Consider the following 14,253-nt stretch of genomic DNA (forward strand, 5'->3'; position numbering starts at 1 on the left):
TCATCAACCTCTTTAAAATGGAAAATATATAAAGAAATTAATGTTTATCTTCGTATGTTACGCAAAATTATTGCTTTTACTAGTGTTACCTACGAGACGAGATGATGAATAAGGCTTCCTCGTCTCTTCTCGATAATCTGAAGCATTACTTGTCGTTTCGTCTCGATTTTCGAAAAACACTTTTCTCGTCTCGTTATGAAATTTGTCTCTTCTGATTTGTAAAATTATGTACAAAATATGTGACAGGGGGCACAGTGGCTCAGTGGCAGAGAGCTTACCTCTGATGTGTTAGGTTCCTGGTTCGATCCCCGTACAAGTAAGTTTGTGCTGGACAACATCGTGTTCGTGGGTTTTCTCAGGATTTACTCCCGCTTCCTCCCACATTTCATTCCACTAATTCTTCCACCATCATTTACTTGCCTTAATTATCACCTCCCTTAGTCTAACCGGCATAAACGTGGGACGTTAAGCTGGAAGATTTCATTTCGTATTCTTCAAACTGTTTTTTTTTTATCTAGAAATTATCAAATCGTTACGCATCATGAGAGGTTCACGGAGGGTGAGATATAAGAACATTTTTTATTGGAATACATAGACTAGTGACTTGGGTATCTAAAAAAACGTTGGTAATTGCTCTTTATTTGTGTTCCTACAATCACTTTATCAATTTATACAATACTTTTCATACCATGAATTATGTAATACTAAAACAGTGTTTAAAGCCTAAGACTTGAGTGAACTAGTGTTGCCCACGAGATTCGGGAAACGTTTCTCAAAATCTCTATTCCCCTCTCGAAACCGAGATGAATGTTGGTCATGGTTCTCATCTCACCTCGAATTCAAAACAGATAGTTTTTGTCAGGGCCGTGCCGTGGAAATTCAGTGCCCGGGGCGAGAGTATACGACGGCGCCCCCATACATATATTTCAAGTATTTTTCCTTTCTTTTGCCCCTTTTTCTCCCGATTTTGTCGCCCCCTTACTTCGGTACCCGGGGCCTTACTTGTACGCAACACTAGTTTTTAGAAACTAGTGCTTAATAAAAATCAGAAAAGAATCTATAGCAGGGCTTCTCAATCTTTCCCACCGATGTTCCAGTGAAGCATACGATGAATCAATACAACCGTAAGTAGTACGTACATTTAATAGCGACTCTCATACCACCAGTAGTACGCGTACCACAGCTTGAGAACCCCTGCATGGTGTTGTGTTAGTTTGTTACTTCAGAGTTTGCATCTTCCGTCATGTTAACGGAATAACTCTCAAGACAGACTAGGAGGTCGTAAAGTCATAATTACTTTAAGCTTTCAATATTATTAGTAATGTGACATACAGTGTAAAACACGTATTCAAATAACTTCCTGTTTTGCTACGACATAGTTCCATTCCATTATTATTCTCACAATTTCTCTTGAAATGTTTATGCACGACTCTCAATCCACAGCATACAGATTTCTAATTCGAGAGCTTCACATCACAATATGGTGTAGTGTACTCAAAACGCCGAGTGTCACTTTAAAGCCCGTTGACATGGTTTTCTAGTTATTTCCAATTTAATATTCCACATCAATATACCACAGACAACAAAATATGCGGTACTACATCCTTCATTTCCTGGAATGGAATGGAGAAAATAAAATAATTAAAAGATGATCAAATGGCAGCATGTTAAGCAGAACCTGATAGTCGTCTATGAAGCACCTAATTCGTTCAAGTGCATTATTAAATTTTATTTAATTTCCAAATTTTCTTTTCATCTAGCAAAAACTAGGTACCATTACTTAATAACTACAATTCCAAATAATTATAAAGTACAATATACTTGCTTTAAATTTAGGGGGGGTATTATCTTGCGAATCTTGGTATGTAAAACTATACTGTGAATATTTGTTGCCTAATAACATTTGAAGATGCATCTAATAATTAGCTAATCCGATGATACAACCATATTGCCGGAGCTCCATGCCACGACTGTCTTCTATAATCAGATACCAAGCAAAAAATATGTGCCTTTTCACATATAAGGCTCAGCTTAGATAGGGAAAGGGAAATAATGTGAAAAGTAACACCTGACCAAGGGCTTTTGTATAGTATCTTCCCGATATCCAGTTCCTATTTTTAGCGGAAAGAACGTATGCTTTTATGTTTTTATTTCTTACCACCTAGTATCATATAGAGGTAGACAGAGCTGGATTTACCACTAGACTGGGGCTAGGGGCATACCTTGGAAGAAAACTTAATTCGCGAGGCCAAAAAATGAAAAACTTGAATATAATAATAATAATAATAATAATAATAATAATAATAATAATAATAATAATAATAATAATAATAATGTTTATTTCTGTGCCATGAACAGCCTAACGGCAAAAATACAGCACTTTATCAGACAAGATAAACACATATTACATACAATGTAAGCTACGTACTAAAACAATAAAACATAATGATAAAATATAGTAAAATAATATCGGATTAATAATTCCTTGTCAAATTAACACCTTTTTTTTAAGTATCAAAACAGTCGTCATAAACAGTAAAAATAATAGTTGTCAAGCTCTAAAATTCATGCTTTTATACTGATAAAAAATTAAACTAAATTAAAAGAATCGGTCAATCTTCTTAAAATTACAGATTTCTGATTCAAAGGAACTAATGTTGATTTATTTCTTGTATTATACATTGGTACCCTTATACCTATATTATGCAAGCAATATTCACTATGATAGCTATTGTCTAGTAGTTTCTTAATAAAATCTCTTTCAATAACTTTTCTCCTGTCGCTCAGTGCCTGCAATCCCCAAAATTGACACCAATATTCATAACTACGTGAGTAGTAATCTCTATTCATTTTATAGCAGAGTAACCTAATAAAACATTTTTGTACTGATTCAATTTTGTTTGCCAATGTTATACCTATACTATTCCAAATAACTACACCGAACTCTAATTTTGATCTTGCTAGCATCTTGTATAAATATACATATGAACTGGCATTTCTAAACTCAGGCCATTGTTTGAAAATAAACCCTATTATTCTTCTAGTCCCTTGGATTGTGTCATTTATATGATAGGTAAATTTCATGTTTCTGTCAAACACTATACCTAAATCTTTAATCTGTTCGGCTTTATGCAATGTTACTCCATTAATTACATATTTGCTCACGTAGTATTGGGTTTTGTTAGTATATGATATGTATTTAGTTTTCTCACAATTTATTTTCAATAAGTTACTTTTACACCATGTACTAACAGTATCTAGATCTTCCTGTAGTAAGTAGTTATCATACTCACTATTTACTATTCTAAATAATTTTAAATCATCGGCATACAACAAAATATTTGAGTATTTAATTTTCTCAGGCAAATCATTAATAAATATTGAAAAAAGAAGGGGTCCCAGAGGAGATCCCTGAGGTATGCCATTCTTTATATAACCGTAACTAGAGGTTATTTGACCAATTTTTACTTTAAACGTTCTGTTTGCTAGATAGCTTACAAACCATCGAATGTACAATGGAGATAGACCTATGTTTCTTAATTTCTCAATAAGAAGTTCATGCTCTATGGAATCAAAAGCTTTTGACATATCTATATATATAGTGTCTACTTGTAATCTATTCTTAAGTCCTAAATGTGTAAAATCAGTAAAATGTACAAGATTTGTTACAATCGATTTCCCTTTATAAAATCCATGCTGAAATTCAGTTAATTTGTTTTTTACATTAAAATATAAATGTTTGTGTATTATAATTTCGAAAATCTTGCAAAATGCGTTGACTAGCGTTATTGGTCTATAATTTTTTATAATTCTACGATCACCTGCTTTGTGTACTGGTACAATGTATACTTGTTTCCACATTGAAGGAAACTCACCATTTCTCAGGGATGCATTAAATATATTTGTTAAAACAGTTGACAATTCGATACTACAGGCTTTAATTATATAATAGGGGATATTGTCAGGACCAGGAGCTGTGCTCGCCTTAATAACTTTGATTGCATGAATTACATCAGACTCAGTGATATTCGGTATATCTATGACGTCATGGTTGCTAATGAGCGAAGGAGAATTCATAACCTGGCTATCTGGGTAATGTCCTAATTCTAAATTAAAATTTTCACTAAAAACATCTTTAAATAATTCCACAACATCATTTAATTCTGTAACTGATTTATCATTATGTTTCATTTCAGTTGGTATTTGCTTGCCATCAGAATTTTTAAATATTTTCCAGAAAAACATATTGTTATTGACAACACTATTTTCCAGACTCATATAATATGATTTTCTCGCCTCTAAGTATTTCTTTTTGACAATTTTCCGTAAATCGGAGTATCTTTGATACCATGTATTACTATTTGTTTGTCTTGCTTTAACAAAATATTTGGTTTTCTTATTAATTAATGATTTCAACTCCTTGTTCATCCAGGGGTCTTTGTATTTAGACCTATTGCTAATTGGTTTCTTAGGTACACATTTATCTAGCACATCATATATATTGTTATACAATATATTGGTCAATTCATTAATATTACTACTCTTTGTATCTATCCGATCCATTTCCTTAATTCCATTATATACACCTAGAAAATCAGCATTTTTAAAATCATAAATTCTGGCTTGATTTGAGGTGTTCCCAAAGTCATTACTATTATTTTTTGTTATTTTCCATTCAAATAGAAAAGGTGGATGGAAATGATCAATTTTTGTTAACGGTGGGATTTCAAATATTATTGAATTATTTTCTATATTGGTTAACAATATGTCTAATACTTTATCCTTCTTAAAGGGGTCATATGATCTATTCAATTGAATTAACTGGAGAACATTACATAGTTCAACTATTTTTTCAGCTTTTTTCTTAATATAATAATTACTTATATTTATATTTCCGGTAACCCAATCTATTCCACCCACGTTAAAATCACCTAAAATTATAAAATTATAGTTTTTTGTGAGTAAAAACGTACATAGCCAGTCACAATAATTAGTAAAATTCGTCAACGGTAAATCTGGTGGAAAGTAGTGCAAGCACAACAATAATGGTTTATTTTCAGGGATTAAAACTTTAATTATAATAACATCAAGTATTTCATCTGGAGGATTTATTACTTCATACGAGTATTCGTTTCTTATTATGATCATACATCCCCCACCCTTTGTTTTATTTACTAATGTCAAGTTTCTGTCTTTTCGTACGACATTATAATTTTTTGAGAGCTGCACAAAATGTTGGTTTGTTTCTTTTAACCACGTTTCAGTTATGCAACAAAAATCATAGTTAGAGCAGTTTATTTCATCTATAAATAGCTTTTCTTTTGTATTTAAACCGTTCACATTTTGATAGAACAGCTGTAAGTACGCCATTTTTGTTGTGTACTAATTTATTCTAGTTTATTTACCTGAATTATTCTTTCCAGCCGGGTCAGTTTCAGCATCATGACATACAATTTCGTCTTTCAATCGTCCAACAAATCTAGTAAATAGAACACCATCAGGCCATATATTTGGGTTACAAATAGTATTAAACTCACTTTCTTCTACACTAACATAAAACGAAGAGTAACTGCTATGTTTAGCTCTTAATTGAACACATTTTTTAACACTAATATTAACACTGTCCTTCACAAATGTAATAAGATCCTCACAAGAAACACAAGGGTCAAGTCTCGTTACAAACAGTGCTGCTGTACGTGGGGCTTTTTTGTTTACCTTTAGTTTGTCCGTGGTGTTCTTCCCTTGCATAAGAGTAGTACGGTTTCTGGAAACGAAGCCTGATTCACTCGTTTGTTTCACTCCTGTCTGTACTTCAGCGTTATTTCGCCTTGGGCGTTTGGTTACTAACTTCCACTCACTACCACTTGTTTCCTGCTGTAATGTTAAAGAAGGCACTTCTCTGACCTTGACATTCATGTTTTCTGAGTCGCCTTGTACCTTGTTTTGAACATCGGGTGTTGAGCTGTTGATCACTTCAGCAAATGTTTTCGGTTTGTTGTTAGTTGATAGTAGTTCATTCAACTTAATATTTTCTTGTTTAACAGATATCACTTCTGCCTTCAGTGCATCATATTTTTCACTGATATCACTTAACATAATTAACACCTGACAAAGTTTATTTTTCACTTCCTCACAGCATGTAGAGCAATTCTGTCCATTATTGCTTGAGAAAGAACCTGATTTGTCTAAGTCTTCATTTTCACTTAACTCAGCATCAGAATTCACAGTTTGGTCTCTTTTCCGAGATCGAATATGCTTCGTCACTGTGGGAGTAATGGCTGTGTTGTCATCACGGTGCCTTATGCAATTTTGGCACTTATACGTTGATATACCATTCACCAAATACATTTCATATTCAGTGCGTCCAAATTTTAAACAATTCTTTACGTGAAATCTATTTGTACATAAACAGCATTCTAATATTAGCTGCTTACCAAAAAATGGCTTGAGACACAATCCACACGTGTCCTCAGTCGGCGCCATCTTGACATAATAATGATAATAATAATAATAATAATAATAATAATAATAATAATAATAATAATAATAATAATAATAATAATAATAATAATAATACACATAACATGAAACAAACGACCCCCATACAATAATTCCTTTAAGGAGTCTATTGGCGTCAATCATTGGTGATTGGAATTAAGTTGAGTTTTAAAGTTGCAGTGGAAGTAAATGGCTCCGTAGTGGTGGGAGCGTAAGGCTGTTGCGCTGGTTTGAAGTGTGCTCCAGAGCAGCGCTCATGCTTATGTGCAATGCCGTATCACCATTCCAAATCTCAACAAAATTTATTCAAAAATGTTAAAACAAAGGTATTACCTATCTGAAGAGTTCGTGCCTTTGTTTTGTGGAGTAGCTGTTGTTGTGTTTATATACCGGTACTGTTACTGGGTGAAGTTATCGGCAGAAGAAAAAATGAAATGAAATCTTTCAGTTTAACATCCCACGTTTATGTCATTTAGGCTGAGGGAGGATGATTAAGGCAAGTGAATGATGATGGAAGAAATGGGAGGAAATGGGGGTGCTCCGAGAAAACCAATGGACAAGATATTATCCTGCAGAAACGTACTTGGCTGAGGATTGAACCACGAACCCCACACACAAAAGGTAAACGTTCTACCACTGAACCACCTCGGGAGAGGAGTTAGTGGTTTTCTGTATTACTTTACATGGTGTCCAAAACATAAGAACACCAAACGTCAATACACAGTCCATTTCTTGGTGTGTTATATAGTTAAAGTGATTGTTGTGACTTGATGTGGAATATATGTAGAAATAAAAGAAATCAAAATATAAAGCAATGCACTCCAACATTGGAAAGGAGAATACTTAAAGGGAAAATAAATATGCTCCGACTAATAATTCCTTTAAGGAGTCTATTGGCATCAATCATTGGTCGTTGGAATTGAGTTAAATTTTAAAGTTGCACTTGAAGTAGATACAGTAGTTGCGTAAGTGGGAGGGGGGCATGTAACGCTGTTGTGTTGGTTCACAGTGCGACCCGGAGCAGCGCTCATGCTCATATAGGATAGTAAAACTTTGTAGAAAATAGAGAATTCATATTGTATTCAATAAAACAACAGAAAGAGCTACTTGTGACGTAGACAAAAGTGTGAGTGAGAACTCCTATTAAAATAATTGATATAGTTTATTCAAAAATATTATTGAAAGTATAAACATAAACCCACACTGTAGATAAGTGACGCAGACAAGAAGCTGACTATCTTAAGTCCACCTTTCTTAGAACAGTGATATTGAATCTCCTAGTATGCACTATATTCCATTTGTGATTCCCGTTAACACAACATTTTTAATAAGTTAACACACATATTGTACAGTCATGTTAGAAAACTTGCTTCCCAGAATCTTCTTGTGACCCTCCATAAGATTTCAAAAAGATGTGCTATATTCTTCTTCTTTTGGGGAAACTGGTTTTTTGTCGTCAGCTTATGTATCAACAGGATGCTCAAGCTTATTTAATATATATATATATATATATATATATATATATATATATATATATATATATAGAGAGAGAGAGAGAGAGAGAGAGAGAGAGAGAGAGAGAGAGAGAGAGAGAAAGACTTGTTTAGTCTAATTATAACCGCATGCGACTTCGTATTCATATTGCGTGATCCCTGGTTCTAGTCCCTATTGGATCACTAACATTTTCCAGTGTTGACAAGTCCAGTGGTTCTGAACTTCTTTTTTGAGTGACTATACACTTCACTAAACGTTCACAACATCGTGACATATTTGGTTCATGTTTTTGTTATTATTAGTACTATTATTGTTATTAATAATAATAATATCTATTATAATAGTGAAATCAATTAGTTTTTATAATGACTGTATATATTACTGAGCATTATTGCTGCCGTTGGAGGTGTTGACTGGTACAGTTTGCCTTGATTTTAATTAATTATTATTAAATTCTTCATGATTTTTAAATTCTAAAATTTCGCAACCTACCTTCTGGGACTGCGTAACACACCAGTCTGTCACGATACCTCGGTTAAGAACCCCTGTGTTAGTCATCATGAATGGCCGCGGTGACAGTGTTAGAGCGTCCAACTCTGGTTCATAGAGTAACTGTTTCGATTGTAGCTCTCGCTAAGTAAGCTCTTGTGATAGAGAAAAGCTGTGTGTGTGTGGATTTTTTTCGGGATTCTTCCGTTTCCTCTCAACTTCTTCATTCCACTATTACATTAATTCTTCTTTAGCCTACCCAGCATAAACATCGGAGGTAAACCTGAAAAGTTTTTCCGCTCTAATAATCCACTTAAAAGCGGAAGTGGTAGAAATCTATTATTTCTTTTTTTTTAACTGGGTAATTCTTGAAAAGAATTACCTACCAAAAATTGTAGCATTACGTTTTTAGGTTCATACAATATTAGCATGGACTGCTTGTTTACAAGAAATAGAACACTATAGAAAAGTGTGCCTCTAAAACCCAATGAAAAATCCAATAACTTACTATTAATCTTAATACTCATCATTTCAATTTGAACATTCACTGACAGATTGAAGAAGATTTGTATAATGCCTTAATACATACTCAAGTCTTTTTTAACTTGTCTTCGTCTTCTGAAATACGGAAAATTGCTGAAAGCACTGTAAGAAAAATTAAGAAAGAGTGTTCGGTAAAAAGAAAAAGAGAAAGAAAATCAGACGTAGGTTGAATCTGCATGTGAGCTTATTGTACCTTACAAAGGAAATATTCTCGAGGGAGTAAAAGCACGGGAAAGGGCAAATTCTTAACAATGAGCTTTGAACCTTTCTCCAAAAACCTTGTAAATAATTGAAATTACAACAAGACGAAAAGTGTATAGGCTTCATTCATTAGTCTTTTAATACAGGCTGTGTGAGAAAAGGAGACGAAAAGAAAGGTTTACTCATCAGAGGCGAACGTAATGGGATTTTGATGTTAATTAGAACAGACGGAGATTCTCTTTGTGTAGAAAAGGTGATTTGTTCAAGACAACTAATTACAAAATCAGATCGTCCTTTTGGTTAATAAACTACTACCGTACCTTTCATGTTCTCTATCTATGTATTTTATTTTGTATTCAGCATAGCATTCCTTGTTATTACTCTTTTTTTAAAAAAATAATGCAGATACACAAACTTACACTACAACCCAAAAAAGCCAAAAAGTAACATAACAATGCACATAGAACATATTTTCATTAACTTTCGCTTAATTAATTTGATCATGTGTAAAATTAGAAATATTTTTTTTTCACAGAAACATGCAATTTCCCCGAGGATGTTTTTCACTATAATTACAACTTGATTAATGAGGGTTGTTCAAAATAATTCTCTACTAAATTTTTGCATTCATATTCATAAATATTGTTTTGTGTTTATGATAAATAAGCAAGTGATATTTTGAACTTTTAATAACTAGGGCTAGTGTATGAAAGGCTTTAAAAGCAGGGCTATTTTTTAGATTTCATAGTATATGTAGAGGGTAATACCCAAGATACTAAGACAGGGGATCGACTTACTTTTTGGGGTGCGAGTGTTGAGTTTACCCTTAAGTTTTTGATTGCTTGTTTCCATATATTAATATACTAGAAATAGTCCTGACTGACGTATCAACGCCTAGGCCAAATAACTTATGCTAGAAACTTGAAATTTGAAAAGCAATATAACATTTGTAAACTGAGGTACCACTAATAAAGGATGTTTTTAGAAATTCGATGAATTCGGGAGGACAGGGTTGCAATTCTTATAATAAAATGTCGATATTTCAAAAACCCATAGAATTAGAGACATGCAATTTGGTACTTCCATCTTTCATTTTAACAAATGTTCAGTATTTTTTTTTTCAGCTGTTATAGCATCTCTTATACAGACTCTTTCTGAAGAATACCGATAACGTTTGGGAAGACAAAAAGTACAGACCAATTTGGATGAATAAGTGTTTTCTTTCGGAGCTATGACTAGCCGCAAATTTGTTGCAGAAATGCAAGAACGGCCGTAACTCAAGAACAAGATGTCGGATCTCCGCTAATGCACAATTGGGTGTGGTGCAGGGTAGCAAAAAATGATCTTTAAAGAAACTGGAGAATTTCTAGAATATTACATCCAAAGTTGAATAAGGAAAACAAATAATAACCAAGTAGAATATTTCAACGAACAAAAATCATAAGTTAGAAAAACATTGTTAGAATTCGAAAGGAGAGATGCATGTGTTTGATTAATGTATTTTGTCTCACTACGTAATAAACTCTCGGAAGAAAATCTGTTCTACCGATGGACACATCCTTTGAGTTTGTGATTACCATTTACGAAAAATGTTGAAATATATATGTTGTATTTATCAGCGTAATTACAATATTAAGAATTGCCTTTACTGACAATCCGTCAGTTTAATTTCTCGCTTCTCATCTTTCAAATTGTAGGATTTATAATTATTTGGTATGTTTATATTCCTGAACTAATGAACTATTGAACTTCCAATTATTTCACATTTTTACCTTCTCTATTACATAGATGTGTGGGTTACCTGAACAGGATCGAAACGTTGTAAGACCGAAACAGGTTTCTGAGCTGAAGTTTCGGCTGTATGCCGGTTGAGAGGCTTTCGGTCCTACGCCGCATTCCCAGATATTTTACTTGTCTTTTCCCCTCTTTTTTTGAAGTTCCTCTATTGAAGTTTCATAGCTGTGCGGTACTCTTCTACCTTTTACGCCTTAATATCTTTACGATACCCTGTATTAAAATATTAAGAATCAGAAGGGAAATAGAGTACCCCCCAGATGACGTCCTCTCCTTCCCCCGACATATAATATAGGTGAATATTATAAAATTACCCTTTTCGGTACTCAAGAAATTGTTGCTTTAATTCTTTTCCCTTCCTCCGTGTACCACCTATAAGAAATTAACGTTACACTGTAAAAAATGTGGTGTTGAAACAACACAAAATGACTACCACTTTAGCGAGTTATATGTGTGTCAATTCAGCACAAAGTTTTTTTTTTTTATTATTTTTTTAAAGAGGATTTGAGTTTAAACAAGGAATGGGTTTTCATATAGGATATACATTTTTGTTGAAGTATTTATTGATTTATGGGACATAATTCATTCCATTAGCATTAATCATCACGTAGTTACATATTGAACTGCCTCTAGAGGGTTACGCCCTCTCTCACGGCAAGTGATATACTGAAAACAAGTGCAAACATAAACAACGTTAATTGGACAGTGTGATATAAAAAAATAACTAGTGCTAAATAGAACGAGTACATTCAAAGATGCTGAAATAGATCTATGTGCATGAACATAAATAATAAACATTGTATGATATGGAACAGTGGAAAAGATATACACATCATGAGAAAAATATTAACAATAAATAACCGGAAAAAGGTGAAAGTATATAGTGATAAAGTATATATAAGACTACAAGGTGAACATAATTGAAATTGTAATTACTTTATCATGATTGAGGAGATGAAAGTGCCTTATACACCACAACACAGTGAAAGGGTTAATAGTAACGAATGCATGTTATTCTTCTGTCTTGGGGTGTCTCAAGACTGATGTAGATATGGGGAGCCCAGATTATTGGTGAGGGAGAACAGTTCAGCTATGGAAAAAGATGACAGACGGCTTGATGAATGATCTGACGTTGAAAGAATCTATGATGAAAGTGATCCATAGGAAGATTATTTAAGTGAAGTGTGATCAATATACTCAACGGTGTATGACAATATTTGAAAGAGGAATCCTTCTCAGAATCTATGAAGATTGTGTCCAGAAAAATATCTTTATGAGATTCTAGGCATTTGGCTATATATCGCTTACGTAAGAGTGAGATATGTTCTACAAGTGGTGGAAAGTCTATTCGATTGTATAGTTCTCGGTTGGGATATGGTAGTTTGATGCGGTATGCTAAGCGTACTGCATGACGCTCCATAATTTCGAGCCTACTGTAGAACTTAGATTGAGCTGGAGACCAAGCAATATGGCCAAATGTAAGAATGCTGCGCATGAACGCTTTATATGTGTTGATAAGCAATTTTGAGTTTAGTCCCCAATGCTGTCCTACTAGCCTGCGAAGTAATTGCAACCGATTTTTTGCTTTAAGCACAAGTTTCTGGAAATGAGCAGTCATTGTAATTTATTATCATAAGTAATTCCTGGATATGTAACTGATTGAGATGGTTCTAATCTGTGTGTTCCGACAGTGATATCAAGTAGATTGAGGTTACGGTGAACTTTACTGCGGCATTTAGGTGGTGTGATGACTAGGGTCTGAGTTTTCTCTTCATTGACGGTGAGCATCCATTTCGTACACCACACAAAAAAGTTATTAACTGTGAGTTGTAAGGTTCTATTAATTTGTTGTATAGTTGTTCCGAGAGTTAAGAAAGCGGTGTCATCGGCATATTGGAATAAATAAGTAGCAGGAGCAGGTACTGTTACGTCTGATGCATATAATATGTAAGAAGAGGTGCCAGGCTGGACCCTTGAGGTACCCCGGTATATGGAAATATAGGTTGGAGATGGATCCGTTGATACAGACATATGCGATTCGATTGAGTATGAATGAGAAAATTAGTCTAACGTAAGTAAGGGGAAGTCCAAATTTTAGCAATTTATAAAATAAACCATAGTGCCAAATTCGATCAAATGCTTTCTCCAAATCCATTAAAATTAGACAAGATGGTAGTGATCTGTTATACTCGTTTACAAGTGTAGTCGTTAATCGAAGCAACTGATCATTAATACTATATGATGGTCGAAATCCGGTTTGGAAAGTGGGAAGAAGTTGACTGTCATGCAAATATGGATGTAAACGTTTCACTAGAATCTTTTCCAATATTTTCCCCAGTGTGGCAGTTAGTTGTATCGGCCTATACGAACTTACAGAATTCGGAGGCTTGTTCGGTTTTAGGAACATACATACTTTAGAGACTTTCCATTCAACTGGATAATATTCTGTACGGAGAATAAAATTATAGATAACTGCAAGAAGGAGAAAAAGTTGCACTGAGCATTCCTTGATAAGTTGGTAAGAGATTTGGTCAAAACCAGGCGCTGTATTACGTTTTCTTTTGATATTCGCCTGAATTTCGTCAGAAGTTATAGATACTGTTAACGGTTGAGTTTCATCTAAGGTATGTATAGGAGACGGTTGTATTAGTTGAGTGATGTTTTTTTTTTTCAGAACATCTAGGACTATCTTGATGTGGTTCTACAGGCGGAGTGAACACAGCTTGTAAATGAGAGGCAAAAGCGTTGGCTTTATCGCGATCTGAATGTAAAGAATCGTTGTTTTGAAACAGTGGATATCTTGTTGTTTTTTGCTATCCTGTCAACTGATGGAATTTTTTCCAATAGCGTGTGGGATGAGTTTCATCGTTCAGTTGATTGCATGTGTTGTGCTACGTCAACCGTTTATGGGCAACAATATAGTTGTGCACAGTACGTTGCCATCTACGTGCCTGTGTTAGATATTCAGGATTACGAGTACGCTCATATTGTCTATAATAATGATGAGATTTTCTGACTAAATGCAAATATTGCGGAGGCAAAATTGGCTGATAAGTTTTACCGTGATAAGTAGGAATGTTGTTACGTGCGCTGGTGGTGATGGCCTTGGTGAGTGTAGTTATGGCTGCGTTAAGAGTTTCCTCGGTATCCTGTGGTCGTACGTTTTCTAAAGCAGCGTCAATATCTGAGCGATATTTCTGCCAATTCGTTTTGTCGTATAAGTATATAGTGCGT

The sequence above is a fragment of the Thermobia domestica genome, chromosome 8, assembly GCF_964235325.1.
Source record: "Thermobia domestica chromosome 8, izTheDome1.hap1.1, whole genome shotgun sequence".
NCBI lineage: Eukaryota > Metazoa > Arthropoda > Insecta > Zygentoma > Lepismatidae > Thermobia > Thermobia domestica.